At 48.4% G+C, this 17654-nt stretch overlaps 1 pseudogene; it reads right to left on the reverse strand.

The window, feature by feature from the left end:
• Positions 1–13251: 13251 nt before the first annotated feature.
• LOC136507139 (L-type lectin-domain containing receptor kinase IX.1-like) lies at positions 13252–16231 on the reverse strand (annotated as a pseudogene).
• Positions 16232–17654: the final 1423 nt, after the last annotated feature.

The raw sequence follows: 17654 nt of genomic DNA on the forward strand, positions 1-17654 counted from the left end.
TGCCCGCCGACAGTAAATATGAAAACCATTAGGAATAAATCAAAAAACCCTATCGGTCAGAAACTATCAGGAGAGGTATTTCTGTCAGTTCCCTGACCGTCAGGACCTATCTTTTCCTCCCCTTGCGGGAGCCTCACGCGAAAATTGGCAACGCGCGCTAAAAGGCCATGCTTGTGAGTCCCACACCGGACATAACAAAAGTTCCCCAAACCCTAGCTAACCCGTCCGACCCTTCAATCTAATCGTTATACTCTCGTCTTCCTTCCCACACGCTACCGCTCCCGAGTGTCCTGTGCACGACCCCCCCCCCCCCCCCCCAATGGGTCGCCAGTCTGCTGCACGCGCCGCTGCCACCATGGTCCTCTCTGCAACCCTCTGGGGCTTCTTTGACGCCTGCGCCATCGTCCCACGGGCCACGCCACCACCCTCGGGGTCCTCTCCACAGCAACGCCACCCCCATGGGCCTCTCCACCCCCCGCACCACCGCCCCCACTTGCAGTTACTATTGGAGGTGTTCTAAGTATATTGCATACGCGCGCTAATACTACATATATTGCTCCCAAACTCTCCCTCTCTCAGTCCTCCCTCCATCCTAAAATAAATCTTCTTAAGTCAAATTATATTAATTAATTTGAACTAACTTATAGTGAAGAATTAATGCTAACATTTATGTGCACAACTACAGAATTGATTTTCAGCAACTGATAATAGTTTTATGTCATAAATATTGATATTTTTTATACAAAATTAATCAATTTTTTTAGAATAAAGTTAAGTGTTAAAATAGACATGTTAATTTATTTCGGGGCCGCGTGGGCCGGGGGTATATATACTGTTTCAGCTAGCACACAGCAAATGGAATACCGGCCCCCGGCCCCTCTAGCATGTGTCCGTGTCATGGCTACTGTACAGTTGACACCAAACGCTGTTATGGGTCTCTGCCAAACCAAATGCATCCATGTTCACCCAATTAATTTTCAAGCAGCTAGCGCACACTCTCGACAGTTCCTGTTGTGTTGTTGTGTGCACTTGAAATAAACGCGGTCAAAGCATACCGGATCCTACGCTAGCAGCTAGATAGCGCTACACCGTACCCTGTGTGTGCATGGCATGGCTAGCTGTGTGCATGGCGCAGCGTCAGGAGAAGTACGCAGCCATATTGCTCATGTAGGCATCCATGGTTTATATAGTTTTGGGTGCATGCACTGTAACAAAAAAAAAGACTATTTTCTACACACTACCGGACTCCCGGCCTTTGCCGAGAGCCCGAAGCTCTCGGCAAAGACAAGTTCACGCTCGGCAAACTATTTGCCGAGAGCAGCTCTCGGCAAAGAGCCGTCAGCAAAACATCTACCGGCAAAGGATTCTTTGCCGAGAGCCCCTCTCGGCAAAATATTTACCGAGAGTAATGTCAAGGCTCTTGGCAAACTCTAGCTCTCGGCAAACTGGCGCGTCCTAGTAATGGCCAAACGATCGCTAACGGTGTGGCAGCTTCTTTACCGAGAGCGACCGTCGGCAAAGAACTTCTTTGCCGAGAGCGACCGTCGGCAAAGAATTGTTCAAAAAAAAGATTTGCGACAGAGGTGGTGTTAAAAAAAAAGGTTTGCCGAGAGCCGACCACCAAGCTCTCGGGAAAGAGGCAGATTTGCCGAGAGGTAGGCTCTCGGCAAAGAGGCAGATTTGCCGAGAGCCCTACTCTCGGCAAAGAGTCCAGAGAGCATTTTTTTATTTTTGTTTATATTTCCAGCTTCAACAACACATATTTCACAAATATAACACATCATCCACATCACATATATCACAAATATGTCATCCACATCACATGTCTCACATTATAATCCATCTAAACATCTCAAATCCAACGACACATGTCCATCTCAAAGTGTTAAGTTCATCTCACACAAGTTCATGTCACCAAGTGCTAATACATGATGAAGAACAACAGGCTCACCCCCAAGGCTCCCACCCTCCCGACGGCGGCTACTGCTGCGGCGGAAGGTGTGGATACGGCTGGTACCCCAACCCTCCCGACGGCTGCTGATGCGGCGGAAGTTGTGGATACAGTTGGTGCCACGACCCTCCCGACGACGGCTGCTCAGGCACATCATTCGAACCCGCCGATTGATTCTGCACAAAGGAGAAGAAAAATTAGTAATTATAGTAATACTAAGGCATATAATTGTAATCTAAGCGTAGACAAGTCAAAATTTGCAGAACTAGGTATAAAATTGTAATCTAAGCCTAGACACATCAAAATTTCGGCAGCACCTCCCCTGCACGGTGGGGTTTCCAAAACCTGCAAGAAAACCAACGGCACGATGGCCGCCCACCACATATCAACGGCACGATGGCCGGCACACATATATATCAACGGCACGAAGGCCTCCCATCACATCAACGGCACGATGGCCAACATGTACAGTAAAGAGCTTTTGTTAGAGAAGTTGAACTCACGTATGAGTAAGGTGGGTATGGGTAAGGCGGTGGAGGAGCGAACAGCTCTAGTGGCGCTAGACGACCCATCGTGACGCCAAGACTTGCCACGTACTGAGCCAAGGCGTCAAACCTCGCCCGCTCAGCCTCCCACCTCTGTCGCTCGGCCTCCCGCTCCCTCTATTGCTCTTCCTCCACCCTAGCCTTATGCTCCTCGAGCACATGCACCTGGGCCTATAATTTTTCACTGCATTGTTACAAGCAATTTCGAGGAATGTAAAACCAATGAACAACGAATAAAACAGAAATAACCTGTAGTGCTGTCACACGATGCGTCGAAGTGTCCTGCCTTGGGCGTATGGGCATGCTACCGCTCGTGCTGCTTGTCCGGACCTGTGAGAGAGTGGGAGTGGTGTGCGGGTCGAGCGTGCTGTTGCTGATGAGGTACCGCCCATGCTTCTTGCCTCCTCCCACCCTCATGACGATGTCGCCGTCAATGTCCACGGTGTGCGGATCCTAGTCTGCCCCATGGACTCCCCTTGCCGCCTCGGTGTACTGACTGATGCGCTCGGGGATGCTCTCGTTGGTGAATGACTCGGCTGGGTCGTCTGGGTTCCAGTTGATGTTGTCTGTCGCCTTGCCCTTGTGGGCCAGAACCCATGACTTGAGCTCTCCGCATGGCTGGTTTTGATGTGCAGCCGACTGCGAGAAAAACAGCAAGATGATTATAAATCATGTAGGAATAAACGTCTGAAAGAATAAATGAAGCTACACCAAGTCACGTACCCATCTAGCCCCGAATTCGTGGATGTTAAGGTTGCCCTAGTGGTGTGATACACCTGGCATCAGCAAACGTCATTCCCGGAGGACGGTGTGGTTATCCGCCTAATTGCCACTCACCCACTTGTCGACCATCATCTGCCAGGCCCACGTTTTATTGGCGCACCGGCCAGGAGGCACCTGTACGACATCAAGTACATTGATAGATATAAGAACAATTCAAGCCTACCTAATCTTAGAAGAAATCAATATTGATGTTGTATATTTACCTTCAGGTACTGCTCTTTGGTCAGATGCATTAATCTTGCATCTTCTTTCTTTACCTTCCGATGCTCGTAGATGGCACAGTAATCGATGATGGCCTGGAGCCGCGCCTCGTAATGCATGTCTGAGATGCGACCTCTAAAAGATTTGGCTGATGCCTTGGCCGCCCTCGCCTCGTAGCCCTCGGCGCATTTGAAGAAGTCCTGCATATAGAAAAGATGTATCAATACACTGGTTCAAGAAACTCTAGCGAATGCAATGTATTGAGCAAAGTAGTGGGAGGAAGACTTACCCAAAACTCGCACATAACCCGCTCCGCCACGCTTTCGTACGTGCGGCCCGTCTCGTCCTCCGCATCAGGGGCGGCGACGTAGTGCTCGTACGTGTAGGCTGGCTCCAGAGCTTCGGCGTAGCGAACCAAGCCTGGGAAGTGTTCCCTGCAGAGAAGACCCAGGATGCCATTGGGCAACCTTTTGTGAGCACCTGGGACCACGACCTTCCAAGACCTACATAAGTGATTAAGAAAAAACTGTTAGTTTCCATTGTGATTCTATCATATGTAGGAGCGAAAAAATGTAAAAGTTACATACTTTTGCCCAATGGGTCGAATGACCGGGCGTAGAGCCTCAGGTATCGGCCGTTCAGGTAGGCTCGCCGGACCTCGTTGGTAGACACCCGAGGTTCTGGTGGAACTGGAACCTCCTGCCTTGGCCTCCTGCTCGTCCTCTCGCTCCTCCTGCTTGTCCAGCTGCTCGGCCTCCTGCTCGGCCTACAGCTTGTCCTCTCCCTGCTGAGCTTGCTTGTCCACCTGCTCTTCCTCCCGCTCCTCCTCGGGCTCTGGTGCTGCTGCTGCTGCAGGCTGAGGCGGTGGCGCCCTAGGCCTCCTCCCGGCCACCCTCCTCCTCCTCCCCTGAGGTGGTGCCGACCCCCAGCTTCACCTGAGGGCCCTGGTGTACTGCCCCCCGTGTCGTAAAGCGACCTGACCGCCCGCAAAGCTCTGCGGCCTGCCATCTTTGCACAATCACCTACAAGACATAAACAATAAGATCAGATTAGACGGATCATAAACAAGACATTATTAAAAAGAGATGCAAAATAAATAAAGCATAATTAAAAAATAACATAATATTACATGTATTAGAAATAATCATCCCCATCGGGATTAGCTGGATCATAGCTCTCATCATCACTATCAGCCATGTCAAAATGTTCAACACTTTCCAAAGGAGCAACTATGTCATCATTGCCATTGCCAATATGTAATCCTTCAAGTAACGCCAAGTCCTTCACATTTTCCACCTCATCCCCCTCGTCCACATCAACATCCATTTCATTGTCTACTTCCATTTCCATAGCTCCGGTTAAGTCAATCTCAAAAGTCCCTTGTAGGCCCTCTTCTTGATAGAACTCTCCATCATATGTGTTTGGGTCGAAGTTGTAGTCTTCGGCGTTTGGGGAAGGTGCTTTACCATGCGGCGATACCTTGTGCACAATATCCCAACCCTGAAGACGAGGGTCCCTTTGGCACGAGTAGGGGAGATAATAAACTTGTGTGGCCTGTTGAGCCACAATATAGACATCCTTTCCGCCATAGACGGAATCCTGTCGAATTTCTACTAGCCCAAGGGAAGGACTTCGTCTCGTTTCTTGAGGATCAAACCAATGGCATTTGAATACGACAAGGTTAAGAGGTTTGCGACCACGAAACTTAAGTTCGTATATTTCTTCAATTCTTCCATAATACTCAGCCCCATCAAGGCCGCCGGTAAAAACTCCAGAATTCGTGGTTCTTTGATTGGGCCGGCTCTGCTCGTGTCTTGTTGTGTGAAATCGGTATCCATTCACATCATAACCAGAAAATGACTTGACCCTATGTTCAAAGCCATTGGCAACCTATCTCAGCTCTGGATTCATAGTCAAATCGGTTTGGCTCTGCAAGGTCAAGGAGGATAGATCGTTAAATTGGAATGTACAAGCAACTGGGAATGTCAACGGCGAACGAGCTAAATTGCATAGTACCTTTTGTTTGAACCAAGAAATAAAATCGGAGATTCCATTTCTCGCACCCTGATGAAGAATGGTGTCATGTTCTTGCAGGGTAGGTTCCCTTGATAGATGCCAGTTCTCATTAATAAACTCCCTGTAACAACGAGAAACAAGGAGGTTGGATGCAGAATGTTGATGGCATATTTAATTAACAAGTTCGTGCAAGAAGCCACTTACTGCATGTACGGCTCCATTTCGGTAAGATTGGTGAACACATATATAATGATTGTGAGCCACTCTTCATTTTTCAACAACAATGAGGTCGCATCACTCGCACTTCCAAGTTGCCCTTGGAAAAGGCTGAGTTTTGATTCATTTTCACCAGCATTGTAACGAGGGGGTCGATTATGCACGCTAGGAAGCTTGTCACCATAGTATGCTTGTGTGAAGTTAGTAACCTCCTCTAGAACGAATGCCTCCGCCATGGAAGCCTCGATTTTGCATTTGTTTCTGCATTTCTTCTGAAGAACCTTTAGACATCTCTTGATTGGATAGCACCAATGGGCCTGCACGGGCCCCCCCATTCATGCCTCATATGGGAGGTGCAGAATCAAATGCTGCATCGGGTTGAAGAAGCCGGGTGGAAAGATCATCTCCAACTTACAGAGCAACACAGGTGCTATTTTTTCCAATTCTGCAACCACGCTATGAGATAACTCCTTGGCACAAAGCTGGCGGAGGAAATAGCTCAACTCAGCTAGCGTCTTCCACACATTCTTAGGGACATAGCCTCGGAGCATCGTCGGAAGAAGACACTCAATCCATATGTGATAGTCATGACTCTTCCGGCCGTTGATTCGCAAGTTAGATAAGTTCACTCCCCTCCTCAGATTCGCTGCATACCCATTAGGGAACATTAATGTTTTGAACCATTCTAATACTTCTCTCTTTTGTTCCGGTTTCAATCTGTAATCGGCCTTAGGCCTTGTCCATTTCTTGCCGCTTCTAGGAGGTTGCATGTGTTGCTTTGGTCTATCACATATCGTTGCCAGGTCCAGTCTTGCCTTTACATTATCCTTCGTCTTATCCTTAATGTCCATGATCGTTGCCCAAAGCGCCTCAGCAACATTCTTCTCGGTGTGCATTACATCAATGTTGTGTGGAAGAAGAAGGTCATTATAATAGGGGGGCATCATCAAGGGCGACTTATGAGTCCACATATGCTCCTCACCATATCCCATGAACCTACCATCTTTTTCATTGATCCAGAGAGCATCTATCTGATCATGAACCTCAGCACCGGTCATCATCTATGGTGCGGGGTTTGTAACCATGACACCTTTAGTAAAGTTCTTGATGTCTCGTCTGAATGGATGCTCAGTAGGGAGGAATTGTCGATGTTTGTCGAACATGGAATATTTGCCGCCCTTCTGCAGCCAATTGAACTACAGAGCTGCCTTGCACAAGGGGCATGGAAACTTCCCGTGAACACACCAAGCGCTGAATATCCCATATGCTAGGAAGTCATGCATGGAGTATTGATACCAAACATGCATGTTGAAGTTTGTCTTTGTAGCTCGATCGTATGTCCATACACCATGGTCCCAAGCATGGACCAGTTCATCGAACAAAGGCTCCATGAAAACACCCATGTTATTCCCAGGGTGTTCTAGAATTATCAACGACAAGAACACATTCTGTCGTTGGAAGGAGACGCCAGGGGGGAGATTGAGAGGGATAACAAACACGGGCCAACAAGTGTATGGGGCAGCCATCATTCCATAAGGATTGAACCCATCTGTTGCCAGTGCAACACGCACATTACGTGCCTCCCCACTTTTGTTACGATGAATGTTATCAAAGTGATGCCATGCTTCACCATCGGCTAGATGTACCATCTTCTCAGGACTGTATCTTTTTCCATTTTTGTGCCATATCATCTGTTTCGCGGACTCCTCTGTCATGAATAGCCATTGGATCCTTGGTATGAATGGAAGGAACCGTAGGATTTTCATGGGGTACGGACTCTGCCTCTTCTCACCATCACAAGAGTCTACCTCTAGATACCTAGAGGATTTACACTTTGGACAGTACTTTGCATCCGCATGTGCTTTTCTAAAGAGGACGCAACCCTTTGGACAAGCATGTATCTGCTCATATGGCATCTTAAGTGCACGAAGGACCTTCTTTGATTCGTACATGTTCTGTGGTAGAAGGTGACCGGCCGGAAGGATGGAGCCAATAACTATCAACATTTCATCAAAGTTCTCTCGACTGAGGTTGAACTGGGACTTTAAGGCCATTAAGCGTGAAATGCCATCAAGCTTTGAAATCTGTGTGTGGCCATGAAGGGGTTTCCCTGTCGCAGACAACATGTCGTAATACGCCTTTGCGCTTGCCTCTGGCTCCTCCTCCTGCTGCTGCCTACGTCCGTCAGCGAAGTGTGCTTCGTGAAAGTCATCTAACCAAGCTGCTACCCCGGCATCAACATTGTAATCCTCGACACGTGGTCTCACCACCTCCTCTCTCACACGACCGGCTTCACTATGGTGGGTCCACTGGGTATAGTTTTTCGTAAATCCATGCCTAGCCAGATGTGAAGTCATCACCTCCTTTGTCTGTATAGTTGATGCAGGGACAAAAAACGGCACGCGCTCCGGGAGCCTGGTCAAATACTTGCTTGATGAAAGCCTTGGTCTTGTCGACCCATTCTCTGGTAATCTCACGGGCGCTCCGGCGGCCCGAGTACATCCACTCACGGTCATCCATCCTCTAACATATATATCACCAAGTAATAAATATAACCATGGACTTGCATCTACACGTCGTTCCTACCATCTAATAGGTAAGGATAGGTCCTAATCCCACCTGAGGATGCGTAGATGGTGTTAGTTCCCATGGTCTGGTCCTATCCGAAACAGAATTTCGGCAGCACCTCCCCGCTGTTCTCCAAATACACGTCCCGACAGGGAGATTGTGTATCCGGAGAACAATAGGAAGATACTGTCGAAACTCTGTCTCGGATCGGAGCAGACCATGGAAACTAACACCATCTGCGCATCCTCGGGTTGTCCAAAAAACGTGGACAATTCGAAACAGATACGGTTATTGATATGCAAAGATCTGCATATTTCTAACCGTATCTCTTTCGAACGGGAGACACCTACCTGGGTTACGTGGCGATACATGACCAGGACAAATAAAGAGTGGTTATACCTTAGGTGGCGGTGAAGTCAGGCTAGCGGGGCCGTGGCGGGTCGGTGCAGTGGTGAGGCGACGCGGTGCGGGCAGACCTGGGGACACAGGGGTACTCCGACTCGGCTCCTGCAAAAAGAAAGAAAGAAGCAAAATAACGTCAACTCAAAAATTCGGCAGCATCTCCCCTGAACGGTGAGGTTTCCAAACCTGAAAGAAAACCATGGCACGATGGCCGACAACCACATATATATCAAGGAACCACATGCAGCTTAATTATCAACTACTACTACTCTAACTACTACAACTACTACTACACTAACTACTACTACCACTACTAATACCACTACTACAACTACTAACTACTAACTACTACTAATACCACTACTAATACCACTACTACAACTACTAACTACTACTAACACTACTGCAACTACTACTCTAACTAATGCACTCGGCAAATGTTTTCTTTGCCGAGAGCCCGTGTTTTTGCTCTCGGCAAAAATCTCGGATCTCGGCAAAGGACGTTTTTCCGGTAGTGCATATGAAGCAGCAGTGGCATTATATTCGTTCTGATCTGATGCAGGCATATGAATGTGGCACACTAGGTCTGCAGATGCATGCATGGTACACTAGATCAATATAGGTTGATCCCTATGCGTACCTTGCACTTCATATAACATATTCATTCTGATTCACATCGGTAAAAGAAAAAAAAAGACAGAACTAAACGAAGATGATAGGGCGCCAGGAACAGAAACAGTGTACTCCTACCTAGCTATGACGAATACACAGTTGAGTGGGGTATGTAAGTGAATTAGTATGGTTTTCAGCTATACTATTTTGGTCCTGGAAATAAATAACACAAAAATTACAAGGAATGAAGGAATATATATGTTTAAAGACCAGGAACTACTCAGGGGTTGGCACTATCAAACATATATTCTGTCTGTCGCCCTACCTGTAGTTTCAGAAAGGATAAGAATTGACATATCAGAGCTAATTCAAGAATGAAAGCGCAACCGGTGCTGGTCATATATCAGCAGCAATAATGCCTGGTTCTAAAATACACATCTCACGTTTTGAGAAGCCAACAAACCTTAAATTTGACCAAATATATACAAGAAAATATTAATATTATGATACCAAATAAGCATTATTAGACTAATCATGTCATATATTTACACTTATTTTGGGAAGGGGGTTATTCTATAAGCTCCCTAAATCAAATAGCGGCTTCTAGTATAGTATATATAGACTCTGTAGTACAAGAGGATAGCCGTGATACACGAGATCCAGATCAAAAGGCGTAGTGGACCTAAAGTTAAGGTTATCACAACATGATTTCTAGAACTGCCGTTTTGACACTTCAAAAGGAAGTAAATGGAATTTTGGACATACATCTCAGCCTGTGAGACGAGGAACTTGGTGTGGGACTTGAATTTTGACAGGGAATTTCAAAGAAATTTTAACGAAGCTAGCATTCGCCTGAGAGAGTACTGTGGATCAGACCTATATCCTCTGCAGCCACGCTTGAAGATGTTGGTGCCTCTCCTCCTCGCTCCTCTGCTTGGGGGAGAGGACGTCGCGCCACTCCTCCTCGCTCCTCTGCTTGCGGGGGCGGGATGAATGACTGCGTCGTTGGCGTGCGGGGGCGAGACACCGGCGGCCGTGCGTGGCGGGGCTAGGGCGGGCCGGCGGCCGCCGCCGGCGCGCGTGGGCGGACGTGGCGGGATGGGGCGGGCTGGCCGGGCTACGGCGGCGGTGAGGCTCGGGTGGAGCGGCGGCGGCAGCGCGCGCGGCCGGGCGTGGCGGGCTACGGCGGCGGCGAGGCTCGGGCGGAGCGGCGGCGGCAGCGCGCGCGGCCGGGCATGGCGGGCTGCAGCCGAAACGGTTCACTTGCGGGGCTTGCGGGGCTGCGCCAAAACGTTTAAGTGGTGAAGCCACTTTGCCGAGAGCCAGATCTGGGAGGCTCTCGGCAAACCTTCCCCCTTTGCCGAGAGCCCCCAAATCCAGCTCTCGGTAAAGTTATTTTTTTTTCAAATTTCGTTCGAATTTTTTAACTAGCTAACTGCACAAAAAAATATAAAAAAAATAAAAATTATTATTTGCCGAGAGTAGCTCTCGGCAAACTGAACAAAAAATGACATTTCTAAAAAAAAATTAAATCTTTCCCGAGAGCAGCTTTCGGCAAACCTCTTCGCCGAGAGCCAGCTCTCGGCAAACCATTGATCTAGGCCAGGTAAAAAAAAGAAATCTACGCCGAGAGCGGGCCTAGTTGCTCTCGGCAAAGAGCCTTTGCCGAGAGCAATCCCCTGAAGCTCTCGGCAAATAATATCCAAAAAAAATTAATAAACAGCAAACGGCTCCGGAAAAATACGAAATTTTGCCGTGTTACAACTTATGCTCTCTAATGGCTATACAAAAAGTTTGGAACTCCAAAACTAATTCGACCATGACATTGTTTGAAAATCCTAATGGATCCTTCTCAACTTTATGAAACTTATTCGGAGATGTCTCAGATTGTAAGAATCATACGCAACCACTTGTGCGAAACATTTTCAATTTTTTACCACAGCCTCCAAGTGTGATACCATGACTTCATTGCAAATATCACAATTTTCCGACTTCGTTTCCTTTTTTAAGAATTTTTAAATCGTTGGGCGACATATGTTCGTGGTCTTCGATTCGTAAAATAAAAGGTGAAAAAAACGTCAACAAGATGTTATTTGCCCTCAATAATGCATAAATAGCATGAATATCATTTTCTACTTAATTTTTTCCCGTGTTTAAATCAATCGCTGTTCAAATTTTAATCGATTAAAAAAAACTCCTTGAAATGCAATTAATTAATTATATATATCAAATAATTACAAAAATACACAAAATTTTAATATTGAGTACAACCTGTAGTATGTCTATAGAGAAAAAAGTTTGGAGCATATGAAAGAAAAAATAATTTAATTGGAGAGAGTTAGGAGAAGAGAAACACATGCACATGAAATATAGAAACCACATTTGCCGAGAGCCTGGGAGGGGCTCTCGGCAAATATTTGCCGAGAGCGGCGCTTGGCAAAGAGTTTTGCCGAGAGCAGTAACGGAGGGGCTCTCGGCAAAGCGGTGACGCCGTCAGGGCAGGTCACGGCTATGGGCCCGCGGCAATGTTTTGCCGAGAGCCTGATTTTGCCGAGAGCGCGGCCTACGGCAAAGGACCATTTTGTCGACGGGCATTTTTTGCCGAGCGCGGCTCTCGGCAAAATGGCCCACTTCGCCGAGAGCTGTTGCTTGCCGAGATGCAGGCCCACGGCAATCCTGTCACTTGCCGACGGCCGGTGTTTGCCGAGAGCCGCGCTCGGCAAACGTTTTGTTTGCCGAGAGCCTGCGTTTTTGCTCTCGGCAAAAATCTCGGATGCTTCAGATCCTTCCCGTGTGGTGCTTCCTCATCCGTTTTTTTCACCTGCTTTGTTTTCCTGATTCGTTCTTTTAGTAATAGACTGTATGAGACTGGCAGCATGTTCGCTTATTGGTTTCAGCCAGGACTTATCAGTCAGCTAACGGTGTTTTTCTCTCACAACAAATCAGTACCAACCAGACTTATCAGCCCAGAAACCAATCAGCGAACAGGTTGTGAATGTTTTTTTAATGCCGAACTCTATTTTCTGTGATCAAGTTATCAAAGCAAGCAGGGCTAGTTTGTGTTTTTCTGTGACCATATATTGAACTATCTGTTTTGTATCAAATAGCAGCACAATGGTATACAAAATGATATTCACGAACGATCTTGGCTACATGCAAAGCATTAAACAGTTTACATACGCCCCCTTGTCTGTGGGTTGTACGATCTGTCTCTCTAATTGTCTGTACATCAGATTCGAGGCTCTTACAGACGACCTCCCGTCTGTGAGTTGTACATGCCCTTAGGAGTTTGGTGGCTCTGATGGCCACTGTGAGGTCCATGGCTTTGCTTGCCAGAGGCCGCGAGGGAGGAATTGTAGCTTGATTGCATCCATGGACGAAATTATGAATATATATATGAGAATCCATTTATAGGAAGGAAAGAAGGGGAAACAAGTTTAAGGGCTCGTTCGTTTACCCTTAATCCGGGTGATCAAATATAGTATAAATTATTAGCACAAAATTCATAGTTGGAATAATTCCAGGGGTCCATTCGATCTGTGGCAACCAAACAGGCTCTTAAGGCCCCTTTAAAATACATGGATTTTTTTTGAAGGAAAAATACATGGATTTTACAGGACACTAACATGACTCCTAATTGCCAAAACTTAAATTCAAAATTTTTTTTGTCAAAACTTAATTAGATTGCTAACTCAAATGGAAGCCTCCGTTGGGAGGTAAGGAAAAGCTGACTTTTCCAAGAATTTAAGCCTTTCCAAACAACGCCGTAATGATACTCTGTGTTGATGTAAAAAAACTAAAAACACATTTTACAAAGATGGTTGCTTTAAGTGAAGAACTACGACAAATGTTTGTTTTTTATAAGTCAAGAAGTACAACAATGATGAATGTACCTGAAAAAAAAGTAATTTTACAGTCAATATATAATTAACTCACACAGTCGCCATTGGATGTAAATCAAGCCAACTCTTTTGAATCCCGGAGCAAGGCCGAGGACGCCGACTCGGCAGAGAGCTTGGAATGGCCGCCGGTTGTCATCGTGGTCGTGGAAGAGGAGCTCTGAACGGACAATGCGTCGACAGCACGTCCAGTGACGGCGAACTCAGACACCGTCCTGTACATCTGAGGCGTGAGCTCTCGAAGCCTGGCGTCCTCCGACTGCAGAACATGCATGGCCTGCGCGATGGACGGCTGCTCGCTCTGGTCAGGATGCGCGCACCACAGTCCGACGACGAGCACCCTCTCCATGCACCTGTCATCAGCCTCGTCGCCGGCGGCCCTCAGCCGCTTGTCCGCCGCGTCAAGGATCGCGTTCCGGCCATACAGACCCCACATCCACTTGACCAGGACGAAGTGCGCACGTCCTTCAAGCAGGATCACGGGGCACCGGCCGGAGACGATCTCGAGGAGGACGATGCCGAAGCTATAGACGTCAGAGTAGGTGCTCGGGTGGTGCGTGTTGACGAACTCCGGGTCGATGTACCCTGCCGTGCCCATCACGGCCTTGGTGGTGTGCCACCGTGCTCCATGGTCACCGAGCCTGGCCAGACAAAGTCACCGAGCCTGGTGCTGAGGGACTCATCCAGCATGATGTTGCTGGTTTTTTTTTTCTCAATCACGTAAAAAATTTGCACGTTTTTTTATTAAGTAGAAGAATAGTTTGTTACATCTCGGGTGGTTTACAAGATTAACACTGAGCGCACCCACCCTGCTCAGCTTGTTCTCTAACCTATTACTTGCTAAATTAAACAACCTAGGTGCTTCGCACCGGCCTGGACCCATAGCTCTGCCTGAAGTTTGATGGTTGCCTTGATCGCCGGAATCTGCTGTGTGGCTGCTCCGCGGAAACAACGTGCATTATGTTCTTTCTAGATTTCCCAAGCGATTAGCGCGAACATGGAGTCTGCGCCTCTTGCAAATGACGCTGGCCAAAGAGCTCTCCAGGTCTGCCACCAGTCGACAATGGCGCCGGCTGGTTGCTCGGTCAGAGTTGCCCCAAGCGCTGTGGCTGCCTCGAACCACAACTGCCTGGCGAAGGAACATTCGACGATGATGTGATCAATGGTTTCCGGTTCCTAATCGCACAGGAAGCAGGTGTCGTGTGCATCGAGCCCATGCTTCCGTCGTCTGTCCGCTGTCCATTGTCGGCGGCGAACCGCTAGCTAGAGAAACAGCTTCACCTTGAGCGGCGCCCACACCTCCCAAATCCTGACGCAGCCCGGAATGGGGTGAGAACCGAGATGTAATGCCTGATAAGCCGATCGGACCGAGAAGCTTCGGTCAGACTCCCATCGCCAGATGAGGCGGTCCGGTGCGTCCGTGAGGACGATGTCCTCAATCGCGTGCCAGACCTGCAAGTATTCCGTGGCTGCTAGGGCAGTTACTCCGCCGGATATGGTGCGCACCCAATGCCTGTCCGTGAGTGCTTCCGCCACCGTTAGCCTGTAGATGACTCGTTTGGGGACAAAGTGCATCAAGGTGGGCGCCATTGCTCTGATTGACACCCCATGAACCCAGCTGTCTTGCCAGAACAGAGTATTCCGGCCATTGCCGATGATTGCTGGGTTTGATATCGCCGTGCACGATGCACTGCTCCCACTCCTGATGGAGATACCGCAGCGCGGATCCCAAGCCAAGGATGATGTGGTACCTTTGTGGCCACGTCAGAAAGCTCTCGCTGTTGTGGAGATGCTTGTCGAGGCTGCCTTTGGCCACCAGCTCGTAGACGAGCAGGAGGCCGTTGCGACGACTATCGCACCAGCCCAGGAGCTGCGGCACAAGGTTGCGATGCTTGAGCCGGCTGATGATCCTCACCTCTGCTTCGAACTCCTTTCTCCCCTGCTCGGATGACTCCGGTCTCCGGTGATAACATCTTGATGGCCACCGGCACCAGGCGCTCTTCGCCGGCAACGTCGAGCATACCCCGGTAGACGCTTCCGAAGCCACCACGACCAAGCTTGTAATCCTCGGCGAAGTTGTTGGTGGCGGCAGCCAGCTCGCGGTATGTGTATCGCTTGGGGCCGCTAGCAGCCACTCCTTTCTCCAGCTCGATCCTATCATCTTCCTCTTCATAGTCGCTATCGCCGCTTCCTCCGGATCTTCGTTTCTGCCCACAGCTGCACATGCCAACAGAAAGAGAAGAGGCACTAGCACAGAGACCAGCAGAATGGTACTATTCTTCTGGGGTTGCTTTTGCTGCTTGGGTTCCATAGTGGAGCTGAATGACCATGATAATATCTGGCTCTGGCCGTTCAGCTCGCTTATCACACCAGTCGCCGCTGAGAAGCCCACGGTGACAAACTGTGGCAGGTAGTTCCTCAGGTCAACTGACATGCTGACGTTGTACAGTTTATCGCCGATCTTGACATGGACAGCTAGCAACTGAGTGACATTGTCGTAGCTGACAGTGGCCATCTTGGTGAAATTGGACGTCAGGGTGTTGGGCCAAGTGGTGTTGGTGTATTCCGTGGAGACGAGGTTATTGACGTCGATTCCAACATGGCCGTTGCTTGGATCGTAGTATTCCGCATTCTGAAAGGTGTCAAACTCAACTAAACTGGATCCGCATATAGTCCAAAGTCGATGGTGCCACGAATATATTGGAGGATCTGCTTGATCAGAGCAAGATGAGTCTCACACGGATTGTGCATATGAAGACACACCTGCTAGACAGCATAGGGAATATTGGGTCTGGTGAAAGTCAGGTAGTGCAGAGCACCAGCAAGAGCACGATATAGTCGATGCCATCAGACACTGGGGCACCATCACCGGAAACTTTGGCATGAGTGTCGGCAAGTGTAGTGCAAGGCTTGCAATCAGACATACCGGCCCGAGCAAGGATGTCAACCATATACTGCTGCTGAGAGAGAAAAAGTCCACCAGCACGATGGGCAACAGAAACTCCCAGGAAATGATGCAAAGGGACAAGATTCTCCATCGAGAACTCCTAGGTCAAAGCAGCAATAATGCAACAAAGTAGAGACTCAAACGAAGTAGTGAGCACAATATCATTGACATAGAGCAGTAGGTATGCCGTGTCAGCACCATGGCGATAGACAAGAAGGCAAGTGTCAGACAAGGCACCAACAAACCCCATGGAGAGAATATGAGAGGCGAACCGATTGTACCACACACGGGGCGCCTTCTTCAGACCATAAAGAGACTTATTCGGGCGACAGACATAACCGAGGTGAGTGGAGTAGAGAAATCCAGACGTCTATTCATAATACATGGTCTCCTGCAGAGTTCTATGAAGAAAAGCATTTTTCACATCCAACTAATGAATAGGCCACTGATGAGATAATGCAATGTTAAGAACCGTTCTGACAGTCGTTGGCTTAACCACTGGGCTGAAGTCTCATCATAGTCAATATTGAGGCACTGAGTAAACCCCCAAACAAACCCAACGTTCCTTGTACCAATCAGGAGAGCCATAAGAGGTGAACTTGCGGTGATAAACCCACTTGCCCGTAACCACATTGGCACCATGAGGGCAAAGAACCAGATCCCAAGTATCATTGTGCTACAGAGCAAGGAACTCCTCAATCATAGCATCCCGCCAATTAGGATTGGCAAGAGCACCATGATACATCTTCTGAATGGGAGAGGGCGTCATGGCATGGAGGTTGAGCCGTTGCACTGGAAGATGGAAGCCCCGCTTGCCGCGAGTGTCCATGACATGGTCATTAACAGGCGGAGTAACTAGGACATCCATTGGAGGAAGAGGATCGCGCGACGACAGTGCCACAGGTGAGTTGCTGGGAGCAACTGGCGTCATAGAGGTGATTGGTGGAGAGGTGGCCGTGGTGCTGTTGACAGCAGCCGGAGACGAGACGTCAACCGAAGCAGCAGATCCGACCAGATGGTGGGCGCCAGAGGTGGGTTAAGGGCCACATCTGAAGAACCGGAAACGGCGACCAGAGGGGGGGTGAATGGGAGCCTCAAATTTCTTTCGAAATCTTTGACCACTGTCCCAACATCAATCCCCAAAAAGCATACACCAAAGACTTGATGACCACGATCCTAGAGAAGGGTGGATGCTCCCTCAGAACACAGCGGGTCACCACAGAGCAAACGGAACACAGATCGAAGCCCAAACGAGCAAACTCCCAAAAGAAAACAGCACTGCTCCTGCAAATATCGGACACGTCCGGTATTTTCGGACACGTCCGGTATGATCTCGGACACGTCCGGTATTTTCAGCAGCAAGCTGACCAAAAGAGAAAAATCCAAAACCCCGTCAAATGGTGTCCAAAAATCATAAAATTTTAACCATAGCTCTTTAGACACCAAGGGAAGGTCTCCACCAAATTTCAGCTCAAAACTCCAAAGTGAGAAATATCGGACACGTCCTAGATCAT

This window comes from Miscanthus floridulus, chromosome 15 (genome assembly GCF_019320115.1).
Source record: "Miscanthus floridulus cultivar M001 chromosome 15, ASM1932011v1, whole genome shotgun sequence".
NCBI lineage: Eukaryota > Viridiplantae > Streptophyta > Magnoliopsida > Poales > Poaceae > Miscanthus > Miscanthus floridulus.